General features: G+C 40.4%; 1 long non-coding RNA gene across 1 annotated transcript; it reads left to right on the top strand.

Moving 5' to 3' along the window:
* Window positions 1–4,795: 4,795 nt before the first annotated feature.
* Window positions 4,796–6,043, top strand: LOC146719232 (uncharacterized). The gene is made up of 2 exons (XR_014920365.1): window positions 4,796–5,527; window positions 5,608–6,043. It is a non-coding gene; the product is annotated as an uncharacterized LOC146719232 (long non-coding RNA).
* Window positions 6,044–6,247: the final 204 nt, after the last annotated feature.

The raw sequence follows: 6,247 nt of genomic DNA on the forward strand, positions 1-6,247 counted from the left end.
CAATATTAGGACCGGCAAAATCTACAGTTTGGTGTATCCTGAGAAAGAAAGAAAGCGCTGGTGAACTCAGCAACTCAAAACAACCTGGACGTCCATGGAAGACATCAGTGGTGGCTGATCGCAGAATAATTTCCATGGTAAAGAGAAACCCCTTCACAACAGCCAACCAAGTTAACAACATGCTCCAGGAGATAGGCACATCGATATCCAAGTCTACCATAAGTGAATACAGAGGGTTCACTGCAAGGTGCAAGCCATTCATAAGCCTCAAGAACAGAATGGCTAGATTGCTAGACTAGACTGGCTAGACTTTGCTAAAAAAAATCACCTAAAAAAGCCAGCACAGATCTGGACAAACATTCTTTGGTCAGATGAAACCAAGATCAACCTCTACAAGAATGATGGCAAGAGAAAAGTATGAAGAAGGTGTGGAACAGCTCATGATCCAAAGCACACCACATCATCGGTAAAACGCGGCGTCGGCAGTGTGATGGCTTGGGCATGCATGGCTGCCAGTGACACTGGGACACTCGTGTTTACTGATGATGTCACACAGGACAGAAACAGATGAATGAACTCTGAGGTGTTCAGAGACTGTCTGCTCAAATCCAGCTAAATGCAGTCAGATTGATTAGCCGGTGTTTCATAATACAGATGGACAATAAGCCACAACATACGGCCAAAGCAACCCAGGAGTTTATTAATGCAAGCAACCTGATCTAAACCCAACTGAGCTGCATTTCACTTGTTGAAGATTAAACTTTGCACAGAAAGACCCACAAACAACCAGCAACTGAAACCTGCTGCAGTAAAGGCCTGGCAGAGCATTGAAAAGGAGGAACCCAGCATCTGATGATCTCTGTGAGTTCAAGACTTCAGGCTGTCATTGCCAGCAAAGGTTTTTCAACCAACTATTAGAAATGAACATTTTATTTTCAGTTAGTTAATTTGTCCAATTTCTTTTGAGCCCCTGAAATGAAGGGGTTGTGTTTGAGAAAATACTTTAGTTCCTCACATTTTTATCCAAACTTTTTGTTCAACCCACTGAATAAAGCTGAAAGTTTGCACTTCAACTGCATCTGAGTTTTTTCACTTAACCTTCCTGCCTTCTTGGGACCTTTTTGTGCCACTGCTATGTGTTAAATGGCTGCCATTTCCACTGTGTTCAGTGGAATATAACCAAACTTGCCACAGGATAGTTTTTACCTGTCAATGTTAATATTCCAGTGTGAATTCCTTAAATCAGCCTAAAATGGCTGAGCAGCAGAAATCCCCACACCCATCACCCTGGGGACCATTTTCTGCCCATTGACTTCCATTATAAACGCTATTTTTCAACCCCAAATTATCATCATATGATTTTATTTTTTCTTCTTTTCTTGGATGTCAATGAAGACTCAGGGCCTTGAAGTTTTAATTTTTAAATTGCAAAAAAAATGCAAAAAAAATAATGGCAGGTCAAAATGTATGTTGGTGCCAATCTTTGGTCCATCTAAAGGCCTACTTATAATGACAATCACATATTACTTCAACTGGTTTTTTGTGGAAATATTTAGTTTCGTTTTTTGGTTTTTGGGGCTTATAACACAGGGCGCTCATGTAATAACACTGGGATTTGAAGGGTTAAAACAACGAAAATATAATTAAAACTTTACATGAATATTTCAGGGAGAAGTAGTTTTACAAGGTTGGCTAATTTAAAGTGGAATAAAATATGGATATATGGTCTTTTTATGGCGTGGCTGAGAATGGTCCCTAGGGTGATGGGTGTGAGTTTTTTAAAGGATGGCAGGAGGGTTAAAATTCATTGTGATAATGTACAGAACCAAAATGAGAAAAAATTGTCCAAATATTTACGGTCCCAGGTGTAGGCTGCATTTTTGTGACTATTTAACATTGTGCCTTGAACTTTAATTGAGCTTGTAGGTCTGCTGATGAAGGTCTGTTTGTACATTTCTCAGATGCCTGTAATGAAGACGCATCAACAGAAAACCAAACACCTAAAAAAAACATATAAGGAGCAGGATAAGACCAAGACAGATGCAGGAACTGAAAAAGAAGAGGAGACTGGTGATGAATGGGAGCAGGAAGTTTTCTAAAGCTCAGGTGGCTGTATTAAAATGCTCAAAGTGTCACCCCAGATCCAACATGACTGAGAGTCACTTCAGCAGCAATCTGGAAAGCAATCAGGCCAATTTGTTACTGAAATGACTCATGTCTGACTGCAGCGGTGCTGGTCTGGAGTCAGCTGAGTGATTTGTCAGGTTGACAAGAACAAAGATGAAGCTGCGGTGTGAACAGTGAAGCTTGGCAGTGACCAAACAACAAATTATAACAACTTCAGACCACAAATGCTTGAAAAATGTGGTGTATTTTTGTGTGTGTACATGTTAGTAAAAAGCAGGAGCATACTGGAGAGTGAAACATGTAAGTGTGTAGTACAGAAATAAGAAGACTTGATTCTACAACCCCCACCTACCTATTACATACAGTCCTGATCGAAAGTTTAAGACCGGCTTATTTCAGTTTAAGCGTCGTTTTCAATAAATTGCATGCTCAAAAAAATGTTTTGTCTCACTCCCATTTCTTCTTGTTGCATGTTGAAGCTCTATTTGGAACCTTGTTAAGACCCAGCCATACAAAATATGATTTTTTGCCATTTTTCAGGTGGTCTTAAACTTTTGTATCTCTGTTTTTATGCTCCATTCCGCAGTTGCACATTAAAAAAAAATTTATCTTATAACGAAAAACCTATAATGTAACCCTAACATTATAAGTACTTTGTTATAAGTATCATTTTTCTGGCAATTTTTTTTGTGTTCCTTCATATTAATATAGCGAAGCTGTGACACCATGGGTGCAATGGGTTACTGGGTTAATGGCATCCTTGTGTCGGAACGCTATGTTTAATGTGGATCTCCACATTTTAATATAAATATATAATATAAATTTAATATAAATATAATTTAATCAATTTAATTTTCTAGCGTTTAACCATGTTCAGAGTAGGAAGAAAGGGTGAGACAAGTTGGGGCAGATTACAGTAGCTATACTGTGATATCGTGTAGCCGGAGAAAAAGGACAAGCGCAGTTAGTGTAGCTGAGTGGCATATTCCATTTTTTCTAGTTGTGTGGAAGGAAGTTTGTTTGCTGCAGTTTTAGTCGGACAGATAGAGCATCATCATTTATCTTTCCTGTCAAAACAATTGAAACCCCTGCAGAGAAAACGAGAGTCACCATACCTGCCTGAGACATTGTTGCTGGACTTTGGTGCAGACACACTGACGAGGCAGAACTGCAGGATGAAGGATGAATTAATCCAGGTCTGCTGATAACACATCTGTAAGAGACACAGTAACATTTGTATTCAGATCCACAGACGTAAACCAATCAGTTAGCTGTAACAGCTGATGAGAAAGAAGAGCTTAAGAGAAAACGGGAATATTTGTTGGCATGACCAAAGAGACAAATCCTTGATTCTGTGACTGTCATCGATATAACTTCAGTGTTTATGCAGCAGATCTGCATCTGTCACTGTTTGCTCAGTATTCTTTGAGGAAGCATTCATTTAGTATAAAGGAGACAACAGCAGAATGAAAACAGCTCGTAGCTCATTTTCTATTTGCTGTGTTTTTTAAATGAGTTTAAAGAATCAGATTCCTGAAATACTTACATATGTAGAATATTTCAATGATATTCATGCAGACCATCTATCTTACAAGGCAGAATTAATTTTCTTTTCATTTTTTTTTTAATTTAAACCAGTCTATAAGTGTCAGGGTTTCTGGGTCGTTGACCCAGTATTTTCAGTTCATGTTCACTGTTTATCTTCTGCCTGTTCCACTTCCTGTTTTATTGTGTTAGCCTTGGTCTGTGTGCATTATGTTCAGTCCTCTTCCCATTTATCATTAGTTCATTATGTTCAGCTGTTCACTCACCTGTCTCTAATCACTCATCAGTCAGCCTGTGTATTTAAGTTCCTCAGTTCCAGCAGTCCATGGTCATGTCATTGATGTTTTGTTGTTGTTTCCGCCTGCGTTCAGTCAGCTAGCCATTCAGTCTTTCAGTCAGTCAGTCAGTCAGTCCTTCATTCATTCATTCAGTCAGTCATCCAGCCAGCCAGCCCTTTCCTACTTCTGTTCTGTTTGTTCACTCCGTCAACAATAAACACCAACCTTCACCTACCTACCTGTGAGTCCAGCATTTGCCCCCTCCTTCTCTCATCCACGACACTAATCCTGACAATAAGCATTAGAAATATATTTGTAGCTCACTCAAACTATCACTTTAAATGCAATAAACCCAAATAGAGGCTGCCCCTTTATATCTTCCACCTCAAGCTCAGGAAAATGTCATCAAACTCAACTCTTAGCACACTTGCCCTTTCCTCATTTGTAACTTTCTCTACGACTAAAAAAATATATAATAAAAGGAAGTACTTTGCGATATATAACACAGACATAGTCACCATGTCATCCACTGGGCCCTATTTCAGGAAGCCGGTTTAGTGGAAAAACTGAGTAAGTATACCCTGAGTTAACGAAAACTCTGGGTTTTCGGTTTCACAAAGCGAGTTCAGCTGAAGCCTGAGTGAGTCACTATGACGACACACTCCGTGAAGCTAACCTGCCCCCTAGCAGGTTTACTACAACTAACCCTGACTGTCCCCGCCTCTTTGTCGGAAACCTGGCAGTAGGAAGTGTCAGACATGGCGTGTCCCTTCCTTGAAGAGCCAGTAGATCTTGAAGCCCAAATACTCCGCAGAGCTCTCCGCCGGGAGAGAGTGATTAGAGCGCGTATGGACATTTTATCATTACCTGATGATTTCCTGTGCGAACGTTACCGTTTCTCAGCACAATCAATAAGTTATTTGGATAACATCCTCAGGCCATATATTGCGCATGTGACACATCGCGGACATGCGCTCAGTCCATTACATATTCTTTGTACCGCACTCCGTTTCTTTGCAAACGGGAGCTTTCTGTACAATATTGGTGACGCTGAGCACGTTTCCAAGGCTACCGTCTGTCGGGCAGTCAGGAATGTTACAGTTGCACTGAAACGTCTCCTGTACTCGTTTGTGGTGTTCCCCGGTCATAGACCCACAAGATTTATCAAAGAGGGATTCCACAAAATTGCAGGTAGCAGGATGACCAAAACTTAATTTATGATGTGGTGATGCTTGGACTACTACATAAATTGCACATTTATTTTCAGGGTTCCCAGGCGTGATTGGCTGTACAGATGGCACTCACATTCCAATCATTGCTCCTTCAGTAAATGAAGGAGACTATGTGAACAGGAAGTCTTTCCACAGCATTAATGTACAGGTACATAGTTCCCTGTAGCATTTCAAAGTAACAAATTATTTCATTATAGTAATGGATGCTAATTTGTGTTCTCTGCACTGTGAAGATCATATGTGATGCTGCCAACATTATCACAAATGTGGAAGCCAAGTGGCCAGGCTCTGTCCATGACTCACAAATATTCCGTGAATGTACACTGAGCACAAAATTTGGACATGGTGAGTTGAAAATACTTTAAAATATATAAAGACCAATTGCTACAGGGACATTTGAACTGAAGTGTATCCTTCTGTCTTAGGAGAGTTCACTGGCTACTTGCTTGGTGATAGGGGGTATCCATGTTTACCCTATTTGCTTACCCCTTACCCTGACCCTGAACCGGGCCCACAGCAGCGATATAATCTGGCTAATTGCAGGACAAGAGCCAGAATTGAAATGACTATCGGAATGCTTAAGGCCCGGTTCCAGTGCCTGCAAAGACTCAGGGTCACCCCAGAAAGGGCATGTGACATTATTGTGGCATGTGTGATTCTTCACAACATTGCCACAATTAGAGGAGAACACTGTCCTTCTGAACCAAACATCAGCAGTGATCCAAACCATGAACATCCTGACCCTCCCACGGACATACAAGATGGAAGCGCAGTCAGAGACACCATATGTCACAATCATTTCTTTTGACCCATCACCTCAACATGTTGAAAGACGAATAAACAGATTTTCTGTTCAACTGGCTTTATTGGTCGCCTGTATTTCCTGTACACAAAGTATTAAAAGATGTAAACCTCATAAAGTGTCTCTGTTGCTTCCTCCTCTGTAACAGCTGTCAATGTTTCTTCATTATTTTCCTGCAGTAAAGAAATAAACAACTTTGCTGTTCTACTGTAAACTCATATAATCTGTGGAGTATTAAGAGTACTCACAACTGCATGTTGGTC

This window comes from Copadichromis virginalis, linkage group LG1, assembly GCF_057382275.1.
Source record: "Copadichromis virginalis isolate Kocher_CV1m ecotype Utaka linkage group LG1, C_Virginalis_male_GT1.1, whole genome shotgun sequence".
NCBI lineage: Eukaryota > Metazoa > Chordata > Actinopteri > Cichliformes > Cichlidae > Copadichromis > Copadichromis virginalis.